General features: G+C 40.8%; 1 protein-coding gene across 2 annotated transcripts in view; it reads left to right on the top strand.

Annotated features, from left to right (window-relative positions):
- The first annotated feature begins 249 nt into the window (after positions 1-249).
- The window catches only part of LOC129697127 (kelch-like protein 29), a 388,072-nt gene continuing 370,266 nt past the window's right edge, over positions 250-18,055 (top strand). The window contains exon 1 of one of the 2 annotated variants that reach the window (XM_055635374.1): positions 250-1,243. The gene's annotated coding sequence lies outside the window, so the exon portion shown is untranslated. Of the gene's footprint in view, positions 1,244-1,559; positions 1,680-18,055 lie in introns of those variants that run through there. The other variant, XM_055635375.1, reaches the window with a different exon arrangement.

Raw genomic sequence — 18,055 nt, 5'->3', positions numbered from 1 at the left:
GTTTCGGGTCGAGACCCTTAAGGCTTTCTCTCTTTTAATGACAGGAAGGGCCACACACATATAAGAGCTTACATCAAGCAACGTATATTATATATCTGTCATATAAATTATTATTACCTATCATTTATCTGATCATCGTGCATTAAAATAGAACAAAATATTAGTCAGTGCCAATACATTCTTGCCCTTCTTCCCACTCACTCACACCACCACCATTGGGATTACAATAAGGTGTGATTGCATTGATGTCGAGTGGTCAGTACCGTGCTCTGCTGACAACTGTATCATGCGCAGCCTTCACTATACGGCTAGCAATTTCAACTTTGATGAACTTCAGCGTGTGACACGATCTATTAGGCAGCATATGTCGAAAAGCTCGAGTAATAATCCCTGTACGGAAGGCGTGTGTCAAGGCGTGTGTCTTTATTTACTTAACTCACCATTTCAGATTCCTTTCATTTTCATCCAGTTATTACTTAAAACAAATAATATGTTGTTTTTTTTTAGAAATTAAACGTTTCAATTCCGTAAAACAAGGTTACCATTGCAAATATGGCGTGTCCCCCCCTCTCCTAGGAGAGGGGTTATTGCGCGACATCGGTCGATGGTGGGTCCATGTATGAAGCCAAAGAAAAGGTCCAAATTGCCCAGCGGCTGCAGGGGACGCGCTCATTCGGATCCATTATTGCAGAACCAGATCACACCTGGTGTGCACAGGGGCGCGCGTCCGTCCGTCCGCTCCGCGTGTGCGCGCATACAGGCCCGCGTATTGCGCGCCTCCCTCTCCCTCTCTCTCCCCAGTTGCAGGGGAGGCTGAGGTTGATGCTGAGCGCCCGGCTCCTGCTCCACTCCCGCTGGCGCTCGCCTGTCAGCAATCCGACCCCAGTGCGGCCGCTGCACCCAACAGCGGGAGGGCGAGCAGCCGCTCAATAAACAGTCGCTTGTTTATCCGCGGAGGGGGAGGAAAGGGGACGGGAATTAAAAAAAAGCGTTGAGAATTAACAAGATTAAAGCCATTTACCATCCTGCTCTCGCTGTTTAAAATCCGGAGCGAAAAACAGGGGGAATGAAATAACAGTCTTCCGAATCGCTGCAATGGTTTCACCTCTAATATCTGGAATCTAAAATAAACTGGACATATTTAAGGACTACTGTCCGTTTAACCCCAAAAGCAACCCTCTCCGCCTTGCCTGAACGTCAAAGAATTTGCAAGGACGCAACCTCCAAACTCTCTACGGTGAAGGTAGGTAAGCTGCATTGTTCGATGAATGTGTCATTTCAGTCAGCGAGAGACTTCGGGCAGTGAGGTTGTTCTGATGAAACATGTTAGCCTGTTTGCAAAGTGACCCGACGGTTTAAAAGTTGAATGGTTACGAGCAGCCGCTGGGACTTTTGTGAACGGCGGGGAGGTGCTCTGGCTCCGAGCTGGGCGAGCAGTGGAGGCGCTGCTGCCTCCAATCGGCGTCTCGGCTCGGCTGGGCTGGGCTGGGCACACGCCTGACACCCAGCTCCAGGGCACGCTGCGCTTGCGCGCTTCCCCCTCTATAAAACTTGCTGATCGCCAGGGAAAGTGACACATTAAACATTTGGATTTATTACGGTCTGTACATTGGAAACTCAGCAAGGTATAGGCTGCGTAAAGTGGCTGCTAAGAGTCTCTAAGTGAAAAGCACCTATTGGTAAGCTTGTTATTCTGATGTTTCTTTTCCCATACTGGTCGAATTTTGCTCTTGACTGACTTTGTATTGCTTTAATGTACTACTTTGCCTTGCATTATGAAATGTGGTCTGATGTTAATTTACCAGTCAGAGGTATATTTTTAGGAACCATTATCAATACTTTAAACAATAATTCAAGCTGTGTGGCCACGATTTGAGTACCAGGAATGTATCTTTGTTTTCAGAACTTTTTGTTAGACTTTACGAAAGTTGCTGTACTTGTCTAGATTTTCAGTAGAATATTGTTCATCGTGAGAAAGGCGCAGCGTTACAGCTGAAGTGTTTGTATCAGTATAGATGATGGTACAAGTTGAGAATATTTTCCTGGTAACTGGAAAGGATGAGGTATTATTGTCTGGCGATTAATTTCAGTAATCTATTTTCATGTTAAAATATTGAGCTGTTTACCTGGACTGTAGTCTTCCTTGCTGATGTTGTTGCAAGTGGAACGGGTTAATGCCATGCCTATTACCGGTACGCGACATCGGGTGAATGTGTGTGCCAGAAAACCACGTTTATCCGATCAATGCTAGATCTCTCGTGCAGTCAATCGACAGAGACAAACTGGAACCTGTCATCTCAGTTCTAAGGTCCCGCAAACCATGCACTACATGTGGGGGTGGGGTGGTGGGGGCGGGCTGTATCGGCTGTTTTTTTTAAACATTACTCAATTCGCACTTTTGTTTCGGGACATTTACCCTAAAAGTTGCACTACCCCCCCACCCCCCACCGATCGTATCGATCGGGCAGAAAGGCGAATCGAACAGTTTCTATCGGGTGTTTAAGAAGGAATTGCAGATGCTGGAAAATCGAAGGTATACAAAAGTGTTGGAGAAACTCAGCGGGTGCAGCAGCATCTATGGAGCGATGGGTCGAAACGTTGCCTATTTCCTTCGCTCCATAGATGCTGCTGCACCCGCTGAGTTTCTCCAGCACTTTTATCTACCTTCGAGTTTCCATCGGGTGACTAGGTATCCATTTCAGTCACAGATCCAAATCTTTAAATATACATTTCCAGGTCGCGGTCCTGGCATCTCCTCAGTGGATCAGCAATTTGCTGATAAACAATCTATCTCTTGAAATAACATTGGCGTGGTAGTGTTCTGAAACCCCATCTGAAAAACGGGCTAGTTTAGACATTGATTAAGATAAATATCAGCATAATGATATTGCAATCGTGAATGGTACTCCAGCTCCTATAAGCAAAACGGGTAGCGAACGGGTGATTTTTGTCAAGTGGCCAGAGATGACGATGAATGGGTCACCTCTAGTAGATGGTAATTTTATAGTGTTTCGCAAAGAGGCATTGGCTATTACCTTTCATGCATAGCTTTTTAACGTAACCATTTGTGAGGAAGAGTCACAATGTTAGAGTGAGGTGGAGCTTGTGCAAAGCATCTCTCCTTCAGCAAAGTCCACTGCTTTACGTGGTTATTATAGCTGTGAGTGAGACCTTGCTATGTGCAAATTTGCTGATGTGTTGTCCCAACGATTTACGTCAAAATACTATTACCAGGAGATGAACAAAAATATCCTTTATATGGCATTCTATCTTTTTTGATTTTCTTTCCGTTTTTGTTTACAAAATGGCAACAGATATTTCTAAACTAGTTTTTATTTCCAGATTGGGCTTCAGAGCATTGTTATGCCAATGTTATTTCAAGAGAGATTATTCTCCAGTAGGTTGCTGATCCACTGACAAGATTCCAGGAAATGAGACCTGGAAGTGTACATTTAAAGATTTTGATTTGTGAATTCGAAATGGATTGGAAATTGTAATTATCTGGTCCACCAAATAGATTATTTTAAATTAAATCATTTTCCATCCATTAGTTCAGTATTTTGTTCAATGAATATGTTTAAACATAATTATAGCTGTAAATTGATAAATTATTGCTCTATTTGTACTAACAGAACTGCTGCAATTTAATTAGCAATTCTCAAAAGTGTTTAATAGTGCAATGTTTGAAAAGGCTTGAAACTCCATTTTTAAGATTTCTGGAATATTGTTGCAGCTCTCTGAAATTTTGGTTGATGGTGCGAAAGGGTTCAAAGCATTATCACATTCAATCTACGTATGAATTATTGCAGTTATTAAATCATGTTGAAAGTAGGCAAGCATGAATAAACTCATGACTACTTTGTTCTAATTCTTGGATCAGAAATTATGAACACTAAGTTGAAAATGGAAAATGTTCATTTTTTGATATCAGATTTTTATTAAAAAACATATTTTGCTTTCACGTCTATCTCAAAACATTTTGGTTAGATTTACTTGCGTCCTATGTTATTCATAGAAAGTAAATTTGGTACAGTGACGTTTTTTAAATCTTTTATATTATATACTTGCTTCAGAAGTCTAGAAATTCTTCCACAATAAGCAGCTTTACTGGGGTTATACCACAAGATGTTGCAACATATCTACAGAAATATCGCCATCTTATGACCAGATTAGTGTGTGTAACTTATTTAAATGATGCCAGATGTTGAGGTATCATTATTTTTTCTTGACAATATACAGCAACATTTAATTTGCTCTTACTCTTTTTAATAATGGTGTTATAAATTTTTTTTTTTTTTAATATGTTAACCGATTTGTACAAGAGTGTGCAGAGTATTTGGGAAGGTTTGAGTAGCTCTCCTTGGATATCTGGCACAGAATTTTTTTACGTTTGCTATCTATAAATGCATCAGAAAATACCTTGAGGAAAGTTTATTTATTTGTTATTATGTGTTATTCCATTACATAATATTATGTAAACATGCTATTGAAAAATTACTAACTGGTAGACAAAAAACTGATAAAAATAAATTAGCAAATAATAAGTTGTATTTAAATTGTGTTGTCTGTTTAATTATTAATGTGTGCAAGCTACCTTACAAGATCACAGCCTGTTAGTTACATCACAATCCTTTCCAGTTATATTCATCAAGGAGGCTTCTACAACATTCAGACTAAGGCATGTTCATCAGACCTTAATCATTACTGAAGAGAGCAAATGTGGGGAGTTAACCATTTACTCATTCAAATAATTTACAAGAACATGCGAGTTGTGAACCAGGTGAAAGGAAAACAAATATTGCAAAAGGCTCAAGTCCTTCTGTAAATACCAATCCAGTCATAATGATGCTTTGTGCATTTTGGGTTGCTGTTATACATATAAAATTCTACACAATGTACTGCAGCTATTATGATTGCCATCAATAGATGTCACTTTGGGAATGTGTACTTTTATTACATAATGCTCACTCTCTGCCAATTAGTTTATTAATTCCTGTTTAATCTACTAATGTAAAATAATGGATCAGTGGATGATTGGATTACAGTTAGCAGACATGCAGATTATCGGCAACATCAAATATTAATACACCTTTTTGAGTGCTAATTGCCATGAGCAGAAATATTAAATCCTAACTGTTATACCTCCTCCCTTGACTCCATCCAGGGACCCCGACAGTCCTTTCAGGTTGGGCAGAGGTTCACTTGCACCTCCTCCAACCTCATCTACAGTATCCATCCTTCTCGATGTGGGTTCCTATATATCAGCGAGACCAAGCGCAGACTGGGCAATCTTTCACTGAACACCGGCACTTGGTCAGATTCAGATTCAATTTTAATTGTCATTGTCAGTGTACAGTACAGAGACAACGAAATGCATTTAGCATCTCCCTTGAAGAGCGACATAGCAAACGATTTGAATAAAAATTGGTCCACCTTGGCCGACGCAATCTCCCACTTGCCAAACATTTGAACTCCCCATTCCATTCCCATTCTGACCTTTCTGACCTGGGCTGCATCCACTGTCAGAGTGTGGCCACGTTCAAATTGGAGGAGCAGCACACTTGGGCAGCTTATAACCCAGCGGTATGAACGTCGATTTCTCCCAATTTCAATGTAAACCCTGGAATCCCTTTACCTAAAAGCCAAGAAACCCCCCCCCCCCCCCCCCCCCCCCCCAGTCCCCCCCCCCCCCTCATTTTCCTTCGCATTTCACCCCATAGTCTTCCTACTAGTTAATTTAACTGTTTGCATCACTGTATCCCTTTATTATCACCTCTTCCTAGCCAACAATGAGCCATTATGAGCTCCATCTGTTGCTGACCCTTTGTTCAGGCCTTTTCATACCTCCAAGAACAATGCATCCCTGTCTATAACCATGTATAGACCCTGACCTCGGGTGGACTATGAGGAGGAGAACTGGATATTTTCAGTGCCTTCCCTCACAGTGAATTCTGCTGTGGGGGGACGTTGCTTGTTGTTTCTATAGTGTACTGTTCTGTGTCTTTTTCCTTTTTTTTCCTTCTTTATTTTGTATGAATTTATTGACATTTAATCTATTCAATTAATTTGATCAATCTCTGTAAAGCACTTTGGTTCAAAGTGATTTTGTTTAAAAGTGCTATATAAATAAATATTATTATTATTATGTAATTTGCCAATGCAAGCCAAATAGCCCCAGAAGCACTGGAGAGCTGTTGGCGCCGCTGTAATCTTACCTGAGGAATAACAAACACTTATAATAAACAAAGAGTGAAAAATTTGAATGAACAAAAAGTGCATTGGTATTAAGAATGGAAACAGGAATTATGCAATGGAGGAGTGGGGTAAAGTTTCATATTTGAGCAACCAAAGCATTTATTAGAGTGCTGTTTGCCTGGGTTTTGTTGCCAGGGCATTCTGCTGATTGAAGAATGGGTTGACCAATTGTTAAATTGTAGCACAGAATGCTGATCCAAGTTTGAAGAAAAATAAATTAACAAAGCACTAAATTAAAATGTGATTACTGTCTCTGCTGTACTATACATTGCATCCAGGGCCGTCAGCTTTAAATAGCCCTTTTTGATGCACTAAGGAAGTACTATTTGAAGCTTTGAAAGACTCTCTCTTTTTCGCACAGAGAGTTGTGAGTGTGGAATTCTCTGCCTCAGAGGGCAGTGGAGGTCGGTTCTTTGGATACTTTCAAGAGATGGCTAGTTAGGGCTCTTAAAAGTAGTGGTTGGGGGATATGGGGAGAAGGCAGGAACGGGGTGCTGATTGGGGTTGATCAGCCATGACCACATTGAATGGCAGTGCTGGCTCGAAGGGCCGATTGGCTTACTCCTGCACCTATTGTCTATTGTCTAAATCCATACAATTTGCATTTAGAAACATAGAAACATAGAAATTAGGTGCAGGAGTAGGCCATTCGGCCCTTCGAGCCTGCACCACCATTCAATATGATCATGGCTGATCATCCAACTCAGTATCCCGTACCTGCCTTCTCTCCATACCCCCTGACCCCCTTAGCCACAAGGGCCACATCTAACTCCCTCTTAAATATAGCCAATGAACTGGCCTCAACTACCCTCTGTGGCAGAGAGTTCCAGAGATTCACCACTCTCTGTGTGAAAAAAAGTTCTTCTCATCTCGGTTCTAAAGGATTTCCCATTTATCCTTAAGCTGTGACCCCTTGGACTTCCACAACATCGGGAACAATCTTCCTGCATCTAGCCTGTCCAACCCCTTAAGAATTTTGTAAGTTTCTATAAGATCCCCTCTCAATCTTCTAAATTCTAGAGAATATAAACCAAGTCTATCCAGTCTTTCTTCATAAGACAGTCCCATCCCAGGAATCAGTCTGGTGAACCGTCTCTGCACTCCCTCTATGGCAATAATGTCCTTCCTCAGATTTGGAGACCAAAACTGTACGCAATACTCCAGGTGTGGTCTCACCAAGACCCTGTACAACTGCAGTAGAACCTCCCTGCTCCTATACTCAAATCCTTTTGCAATGAAAGCTAACATACCATTTTGCTTTCTTTACTGCCTGCTGCACCTGCATGCCTACCTTCAATGACTGGTGTACCATGACACCCAGGTCTCGCTGCATCTCCCCCTTTCCCAATCGGCCACCATTTAGATAATAGTCTGCTTTCCCGTTTTTGCCACCAAAATGGATAACCTCACATTTATCCACATTATACTGCATCTGCCAAACATTTGCCCACTCACCCAGCCTATCCAAGTCACCTTGCAGTCACCTAGCATCCTCCTCACAGCTAACACTGCCCCCCAGCTTAGTGTCATCCGCAAACTTGGAGATATTGCCTCCAATTCCCTCATCCAGATCATTAATATATATTGTAAATAGCTGGGGTCCCAGTACTGAGCCTTGGGGTACCCCACTAGTCACTGCCTGCCATTGTGAAAAGGACCCGTTTACTCCTACTCTTTGCTTCCTGTTTGCCAGCCAGTTCTCTATCCACATCAATACTGAACCCCCAATGCCGTGTGCTTTAAGTTTGTATACTAATCTCTTATGTGGGACCTTGTCGAAAGTCTTCTGGAAGTCCAGATACACCACATCCACTGGTTCTCCCCTATCCACGCTACTAGTTACCTCCTCGAAAAATTCTATAAGATTCGTCAGACATGATTTACCTTTTGTAAATCCATGCTGACTTTGTCCAATGATTTCACCACTTTCCAAATGTGCTGCTATCCCATCTTTAATAACTGACTAGCAGTTTCCCCACTACCGATGTTAGACTAACTGGTCTGTAATTCCCCATTTTCTCTCTCCCTCCCTTCTTAAAAAGTGGGGTTACGTTTGCTACCCGCCAATCTTCAGGAACTACTCCAGAATCTAAAGAGTTTTGAAAGATTATTACTAATGCATCCACTATTTCTGGAGCTACTTCCTTAAATACTCTGGGATGCAGCCTATCTGGCCCTGGAGATTTATCGGCCTTTAATCCATTATTTATCGGCCTTTAATCCATTATTTATCGGCCTTTAATCCATTAAATTAATCCATTTATTTGGTGATGTGGAGTATGTAAAGGTATAAATTAAGCATTTGTTCCAGCATTCAATGGAGCTAACATGAAGTATGCAAATCAATGGTATATCATTTGAAATCTGTTGTGTTATTATTATTGGATTCATTGGAGGCGGTCTTGGCGGGGAGGTTGCTCCTTAAACAGCACAGCATCCTGGACAATACAGCTCACATCCTCCATGACACACTGGTCAACCCGAGGAGCACCTTCAGCAACAGACTGCTTCCAACAAGATGCAGGACAGAATGCCATAGGACATAGTTCTGTGGCTATCAAATTTTACAACTTCTCCCACTTCTGTCGTGGGACTGACTCTTCTGCACCCCCTCCCTGATCTTTGCACATCCCAAATCCTTTCCACTCGTGACATTAATTTCATGTTTTATGTATTTTGTGTTTTTATGACTGGTGGCAGATCAATGTATCAATATATCAAAATTGGAGAAACTTGGACAAAGGATATTGATAGTTGGATTAGGGTAAGGAAAATAGAAAGCCTATCCTGGTACATGCAATTGGGATTGATGGAGTCTCTTGAGGAACATGGACGGATACTTTATTGTCAAATGTACCATGAAGATAGTGAAATTCTTTGTTTTTACGTACACAGTACACACAAGAGTCGCCACATGGTGTAGACAAAGAGAGCGTAAGAAATTAGGAGGGCAAAAGGGATCATGATATATTCTTGGCAAGTTGGATTAAGAAGAATACCAAAACATTCTGTAAGTGAGCAAGAGCAAGAGGGTGTCAGAAAAGAATGATCACTTTGGGGGAAAAAAAAAATCTATGTGTGGAGCCAGGTGATGTGAACAAGGTCCTAAATTAATTGTTCTTGTCTAATTCACCAAGGAGATGGTCGTGGAAGATGATGCTGTTCTGAAAAGTTACTGTTGGTTAGGTCTGTTCTTCTGGTGACCTTCGTAGATTGGAGAGGTGCCAAACATTGCTCATGTTTGCAAGCTACTGTTCTCTGTTGATGTAGTTCCAGGATTTAGTTCCTTGGTTCTAGGACAGGAATCATCTACAACTGAAAGGCAAAAGTGATTTGTTCTCAGGATTTTTACAGCATGCTTCCTTAATCTACATTTTAACTTCCAAAATGTACTAACCGATTCATCTTACACAGAAATATAGTTTTAACTTTTAGCCACTGATCAAGTAATCTAGTGGGTTCCCTTTTATCTGCAATTGAATACTGGGCTCTCAGTTGGTGAAATGGTTAAAATAAGCTATTTAATGGAATAGCTGATTTCCATATATCCCAGAGCTTGTAATAATATCATAATATTGCTAACTAATTCCCCATATGCACATAGACATTATTGATGTGCATAATATACCACTCGTATTGGCCTGCCCCACAGGTGATTTTTTGGGCGACTACAGGTGATTGCTGCAAAATGTTCAACATGTTGAAAGTTTTTCGGCGACTTGTTGCAACAATTTTTGCTGTCGTAGGTTGACGTAGGTGTTGTCGTAGGTTGTCGTAGGTTGTCGCCAGATGCCGGAGGTGAATTTGATTAAAACTAGTCCCTGGCAGTCGCCTAAAGAGTCACCTAAGTGGAACGGGCCCATAGGAGTCACAGAGTGATACGGTGTGGAAACAGGCCATTTGGCCCAACTTGCCCACGCCAGCCAACAAGTCCCAGCTGCACTAGTCCCACATGTCTGCGTTTGATCCATAGCCCTCAAACCTGTCCTATCCATGTACCTATCTGACTGTTTCTTAAACATTGGGATAGTTCTTCCAGCCTTAACTACCGCCTCTGGCAGATTGTTCCATACACCCACCAACCTTTGTGTGGAAAAAGTTACCCCACAGATTCCTATTAAATCTTTTCCCCTTCACCTTAAACCTACACCTTTTGGTCCTCAGCAATATTTCCTATTGCTATTTGGGTGGAGATTAATCTTGTATCCACAGATTTTGGATACAAAAATTAGTATTTGGAAAAATACCTTGAATTATCTCACAATATAATTGATGTCTAAGTGAGTAAATGCATCATTCAGACTTTGGATTGGAAACAATTTCATAAGTATGATTTCCAGGAAGAAAATGTTTTTTTTTTATTTTCTCAAGCTCAAAATTAATGTCTGAGTCCATACAATAAAACATTATCTGTAATGGGATGCTCAAGGGAACTTGAATTTTACAATTTGGTAATTTGTCAATGAAACAACACAAGAAATAAACTTAACTGCAACTGTCATATTAGTGATTAATGAAGCTGTGGAAAAAATATAAGACAAAGTACTTTGGCTCATTTATCTACAGGTGTTCGTGTTTACATCTTTAAACATTCCTTGAACACAGCCGTGATTGAAAAGTAATATATTATTTTGATGAATATATCAGAAGTCTTTGCACTAGTCTTTTTAAATCCAGCAAAATGCCAGAAGAATTTTGATATAGCAAGTAATCATTGAGATTGAGTTGGCTTCTTGAAATTGACATTTATCACAGAGCGGGGAAATATTTGGAAAAATCCTATTTAATTGTCTTGTAATTATGTAATCTATATAGTATTTTAAATTGTATCAAGGAGTGTCTAGCATTTAACGAACAGTGATTTATATGTTGTAACCTTTCATCCCGTGTGTCTTTTATTATGGGTTGAGCCAACTCATCCTCCCATGCTCGTCTGTATGATTCTGAAGACGGAACCTCAGTATCTAAGAGTATATTATAGATATGTTATTAATTTATTTGTATTGGGATGTCTATTCAAACATTCATCAAGGGTTTCTGGACCCCTAAATCTATAGTCTTGCATGTGTAGTTTTACATAGTCTCCAAGTTGCAAATATCTAAAAACATTATTAGCGTGTAACTCGTATTTCTGCTGTAGTTCCTGAAATGAGAGACATACCTTTCTGACCTTTGTCTCCCACCATTTTAATTCCATGGGTTTTCCATTGGAAAAAATCCTCTGTCTAAAACAGATGGTTTAAAAGAAGGGTTATTTACAATCGGGAGTAAATGAGATAAATTACCCAATTTTACAGTGGGTTTTAATTGTTCCACATACGTATAGCACTATGTATAATCAGATTTCCTCCGTATGTTTTTTTAATTCAAATTAATCAGCTAAAAGAATCAAGCCTTTTTTAAACACTAATAACGCTTTTAATTTTCATTGATGGGAATAATCCTCACCACCTGATGAGCGGAGGGGGACTCTGAGTAAGATGGCCAAAAAACACAGCCATACGCGCTAGCGTTTTTTCTACAATCAATATAAAGTGCAAACAGGATTAGACTTTTAAGTATATAGAAGGCAAGGCAGCTCTAATTAGGCAAGGCAGCTCACTTTAGCACTTTCAAAACCAAAGGCAAGGCAACTCACTTTAGCACTTTCAAAGCCAAAGGCAAGGCTGCTCACTTTAGCACTTTCAAAACCAAAGGCAAGGCAGCTTGCTTTAGCACTTTCAAAACCAAAGGCAAGGCAACTCACTTTAGCACTTTCAAAGCCAAAGGCAAGGCTGCTCACTTTAGCACTTTCAAAACCAAAGGCAAGGCAGCTTGCTTTAGCACTTTCAAAACCAAAGGCAAGGCAGCTTGCTTTAGCACTTTCAAAACCAAAGGCAAGGCAGCTCACTTTAGCACTTTCAAAACCAAAGGCAAGGCAGCTCACTTTAGCACTTTCAAAACCAAAGGCAACGCAGCTTGCTTTAGCACTTTCAAACCAAAACACACTTTTGCATTTTCAAACTACATTTTCAACGCACATTAAGGGCACTGACAGGTCAGTAAAACCACTCGCAGTTTAGTAGAAATGTGTTCAGTATTATTCAGAGTTCAGACTGAGAATTGTAACCTCTCGCTCCCCCATCTTGAGAGAACTGAGGCACCTCCACAATTCCGGGTTTTATAGTCCCTCCAGAAAGGGCGTGGCCTTCCGGAGAGAGAATCTCAACATTTGTTAAACACTAATAACTCTTTTATTTTTCATCGATGAGAAAAATCCTCTTGTCCTGTGCAGAGGAGGGGGACTCTGAGTAAGATGGCCAAAAATCACAGCCGTAAGTGGCAGCGTTTTAAAAAAAAAATCAATATATAGAACAGGAAGTGGTCAAGATCAGACTTTTAGTAATATAGATAGATAGATGATATATTACAGATACACTGCCACAATTTGAATATACCTATCATTTATAAAATATAATCAAAACCAGTTATTTCCTGTTCTTGAGAACACCAGTTTAAAAATTGTATATGAATATCTGATATGAATGTATTTCCCCATTTCTTTTTGTAAAGACTTGGGTATTCTGTATTGTAACATCTTCAAAAGTTCCAATACTGACTTCTAGTGGCTGGAATTTAAACAATTTATCAATGCAAATTTTTTTTTTCTTGGTCCTATCCATCTGAATGGAAGCTAATTTTTGGTCAAATTCAAGTTATCAAATACAGTAGTCATGGAATGTGTTTGTTTCAACATTTGCTGCAGCTTTACTTGTGTTGCCATGTTGTAGCATGGATCACTGTAGGGTGTAATCCTCGTGGCTATTCTTCCCATTATCTACAGCAAAAAAAGATTAATCTGTGGGGATCATTTCCATCCCACTGCCTTTAAATGGCTGGAACCAATTTCCCTATGTGCAAGAGCATGTTGGAAAATAATAAATGTTGCACAATAATAAATTCAATTTTTTTAAAACTATAAATGATTAAATGTACAAAAACAAATCTGGACATTTTTTTCTAATCCTTTCCATTGTTAGGTTTTATGTTTGCTATTTAGGATTTATCTAGAGAAACCGGATGGCCTTCTAAATGAATAATGCTTAGCTGTTAAACTCTGGACAGTATAATGAATCTTTTGGAAAGTGTTGCTTTTGTTTTCATAGGATTCATTATTATGTGTTTCAACTTGTGCCTCAACATCTACATATTCTAGGAGTACTGTGTTCAATTTTCCAGCAAGATAGAGTAAAGAATGTAACCACTTATTCATGTGTATGCAAGAGATCTGAAGAGAGAGAGATGAGTAAATATTGTACTATCTACTGAAAGAAATTTTTTGTTCGTTTATCACCCTTGCTTTTTGTGTTCTTTATGCGCAATGTTGTGTTTATGCATTTCTATTTTTAGATTCACAGGGCACAGCCCATGATATCTGGTACACAAGGTTTAAATGCCAATAGGGTTGAGAGGTTGGAAATTAAACAATTGAAATAGTGAGAAGGTTTTGGAAAATCATAATTATTGAAACCATGGGTCTTTGATAAAATGGATACATTTTGCTGCATATTCAGATTACTGCTGTGCTTGACGATCTTGTAAGTCAATTCATAAGCGTGATAAACTTGTACATGCAAAACATACTAAAATCTTCCAGGTGATTTGCATACACCTCCACTAACTTTGATTACTGAATCTGGTGTTCCTGAAGTGGCCTTTTTTTTTACATTGGTGAGACCCAGTGTAGATTTGGTGACAATTTCGCTAAATACTTGTGCTTGGTCCAACAAGGTGTGCTGGATCTCGCAGTTGCTAATCATTTTAACCCCTCTTCCCATTCTGACTTTACAGTCCTGGGCCACCTCCATTGCCGGAGTGAGGTCATATGCAAACAGAAGGAACAATGTTTCACATTCTGCTTCAGTGCTTACAACCCAATCTTATGAAAATTGAATTATTTAATCTTAGCTAACTAATCTATAAACACCCCTACTTTCTCCCTCCACCCCCAACCCCTTCTCTGCGTGCTCCCTTCCCCAGTCTTCCACCAATATCCCTTCCTCTGGCTTCACATTTCACACCTTTTATCCTTATCTCACACTTTGGCTTTTCATCTCTGGCCAATGCCCAACCATCTGCCAATCAACAACCCCTCCCATATATCCACCCATCACTTGCCAAACTTTTTTCTCTCCCCACTTCTCATCCAGCTTTCTTCCACCCCACCCCAATCAGTCTGAAGAAGTCCTGACCCAAAATGTCACCTTTCCATGTTCCACAGCGATACTGTCTGATCCGCTGAGTTACTCCAGCACTTCTTTTTAATACTAAAATATTGTTTTGACCCTATATTTTTAAACATGCCACAAGGTCATAAGGAATAGTAGAATTAGGCCATTCGGCCCTTCTTGACTACACTGCCATTCCTTCATGGCTGATTTATCTCTCTCTCCTAACCCCATTTTCCTGCCTTCTCCCCATAACCTCTGACACCCGTACTAATCAAGAATCTATCTATCTCTGCTATAAAAAATATCCACTGACTTGGCATCCGCAGCCTTCTGTGGCAAAGAATTCCACAGATTCACCACCGTCTGACTAAAGAAATTTCTCGTCATCTCCTTCCTAAAAGAACGTTCTTTAATTCTGAGGCTATGACTTCCATCCTCGACTCTCCCACTATTGGAAACATCTGTTTTACTATTCTAGTTTCCTGTTGATTCATTCTGTGCCCATCTATAGTTTGCTCATGTTGATTCGTTTTCCAGTAACCCTAGACCTTCCTTTGTTCAATCCTATTTTATTTCTTTATAAACAAAGATCTTAGCTGTTTATCGCCCAGCTATTGGCAATATTTAGTTGATGTTCTATAATTTTCAAGTTTAAATCATGTGACATCTATGTACTGTACACAACTCGCATTCCTTGCCAGTGCAGTGATGAATTTGTTTTTGACCTTCTCATGCTCTTTAATGAGACAATAAACAGCTTGTTTCTTTGAATATTTTAAGCAGTTTTGTCTTTCTTTTAATTTTATCCAGATGATACCATCTTCTAACTTTCACCCCCATGCTTGCACACGTTAAGCTATTACTAGACTAAGTGGGACCCGTTGGGTCCCAGTCACACAGGAGGGGGGTGTGTGTGGGAGGGGGGTGTGTGCGGGAGGAGGGACGTGTGTGTGTGTGTGTGTGTGTGTGTGGGGGGGACGTGTGTGTGTGGGGGGAGGGGGTGTATGGGGGTGTGTGGGTGGGGAGGGGGGGAAGTAGGTGTGTGTTTGGGGGTGTGTGTGGGTGCGTCTGAGTGTCTGTGTGTGTATGTGTCTGTGTATGTGTCTGTGTGTGTGTGTGTGTGTCTGTGTGTGTGTGTGTGTGTGTGTGTGTGGGTGTGTGGTGTGTGTGTGTGTGTGTGTGTGTGTGAGGGTGTGTGGGTGTGTGTGTGTGGGGGGGGGGTGTGTGGTGGGGGGGATGTGTGTGGGGGGGATGTGTGTGTGGGGGGTGTGGGGGTGGGTGGTGTGGGGGAGAAATGGGGGAGGGGGGTAAAGGAGGGGTGTATGGGGGAGGGGGGGTGGAGTGTTTTTTTATGGCGGGGGAGGGATTCCACTCAGCGGCCACCGCGACTCCACACAGCAGCTTTCCCGACTCCACACAAGTCGAGAGGCTTTCTCGACTCCAGTCTTGCGGACTCAATCAGCATGGCTTGTTTACTCAGACCCGCCACCGGGGTTTTATTCTCCAGATCAGCCCGTCGCTCGCAGAGCACAGCCCCTTGCTCGCAATCTGCTGCAGCTTTATTCTCCCCTCCGGATAGCGGGTGCAGGGAGTTGCATTACCTTCGTGGTGATGGACAGACGAGAAGACCAACCTGCTGCTCACAATTTTTTAAACATTCATAACCTTTCTCATATCTCACCGATCGGAACAAAACTTGGTGGCTTGGAGCAGAGGAGACCGATGAGTAAGGTGGCAGAAAAATCCTAGCGATATAGGGTATCGTATTTGCGCAAATTTAATTACAACGCAGACCAGAAATGGTCAAGATGAGAATTTCAGTAATAATATAGAAGATAGATAGATAGTCATCTGAACATCCTCGTATGGAGCTGTGACAATGACATTGTTAGGGTATTGAGCATAGTAGCTGGGATGTTATGTTACAATTATACAGCCTGTTGGTTAAGCCCCTGTCCCACTTAGGAAACCTGAACGGAAATCTCTGGAGACTTTGCGCCCCACCAAAGGTTTCCGTGCGGTTCCCGGAGGTTGCAGGTGGTTCCCGGAGGTTCCGTTCAGGTTTCCTAAGTGGGACAGGGGCATAAGTCTGCATTTGGAGTATTTAGAGTATTATGTTTAGTTTATTCACCCTGCTATAGGAAGGATGTTGTTAGCTGGTGTGAATGCAGAGAAGGTTTATGAGGTTGTTGCAGGACTTAAGGGCCTGAGCTATGGGAAGAGATTGGTCAGGCTAGGACGTTCCTCCTTGGGATGCAGGAACTTGACGGGTACTTGACGAAAGATAGTGGAGTCGGGGGATATGAGGAGAAGGCAGGAACGGGGTACCGATTGGGGATGATCAGCCATGATCACATTGAATGGCGGTGCTGGCTCGAAGGGCCGAATGGCCTACTCCTGCGTCTATTGACTATTGTCTATTGTCTATTGGCTATTGTCATCTGGAGGTGGATAAGATCATTTGGGGAATAGATGGAGTGAATGCACAAGCGTTTACCCAGAATAAGGGAATCAATAACCAGAGGACATAGGCTGAACGTACTTTACAGAAAACAGGGAAGGGAAATACTGCAATCTTCATTTATCATTTAATAACGTAGCACAGTTTGATTTGGGATCAATGCTGAAGTGGTTTGAGTGTCATTTGTTGGGATGTCATTTGGCCCACTTGGTTTGTGCTGGTTCTATGCACCCAGCTGTCCCAGTCCCGAGACATCTCTCCATCGAGCTCTGAGCATTCTGTTTTCTGTAAAGTATCGAGTTCCTTTTTTAAACCTCAAGTAGAACTATTTTTCTCCTAGCAGTATATTCCGGATTCTACACGCTCTTAGTTCTTTTTTCCTTGTGGTCCTTTTGCAAAAAGTTAAAAATGTAACAAACTAATGTTTAGTCCACCTTGCATCAACTCTGAATGCCTGATTAATTAAATACCACCACTCTGATAGCTCTGAAGTTTTAGTACTGTTGCATATGATGAATACATCAATTGAGACAATTTTAAGAAAGTGAATCTAATTAAAATCATCATTAAATTTTCTTTTAAATCCATTTGTAGTTTTTAATCATTTTTGACATAGGGTTTTAATAACACTCTGTGATATTCAGTTCTCTTTTTGTGTTTGTGCACAGAGCTATATCAAGTGAATAATGTATTCATCTACGATTGTAGAAATGCAGAGGGTGGAGAAAGATGAAATCTTCCTTAATATCCGTAGCCAGAAATATTCTGCTGGGAATTTGGCACACTAGTGGACTGACCCAGATTGGATAATCAACAGAATAAATTAATAAATCTCTATGCATTCACCGAATTGCTAAGCTTTGAGAAGTTGTGTGGGACTTTAATGTTAATAATATCCCAGATTGTCACAATTGATTCGTCTCCAGTACAGTTTCCTAACTTTTGTTATGTCTGGTGAAACTGTCACTTAACTAAATTTGTTTGCCTCATCTTTAAGTGGACTAGCAGTTTCTGTCTTTTCAGTGTAAGCATTCCAAACTTCTACTAAACTTTATACTGGAGAAACTTTATGCGGCGATATGGAAAATCCTTGGATCATTCTTAAATAATTGTTGTTTCATTTGTAGGT

This window comes from Leucoraja erinacea, chromosome 5, assembly GCF_028641065.1.
Source record: "Leucoraja erinacea ecotype New England chromosome 5, Leri_hhj_1, whole genome shotgun sequence".
Classification (NCBI taxonomy): domain Eukaryota; kingdom Metazoa; phylum Chordata; class Chondrichthyes; order Rajiformes; family Rajidae; genus Leucoraja; species Leucoraja erinaceus.
Note: the sequence above shows the minus strand (reverse complement) of the source record. Positions and strands in the feature narration are given on the sequence as shown.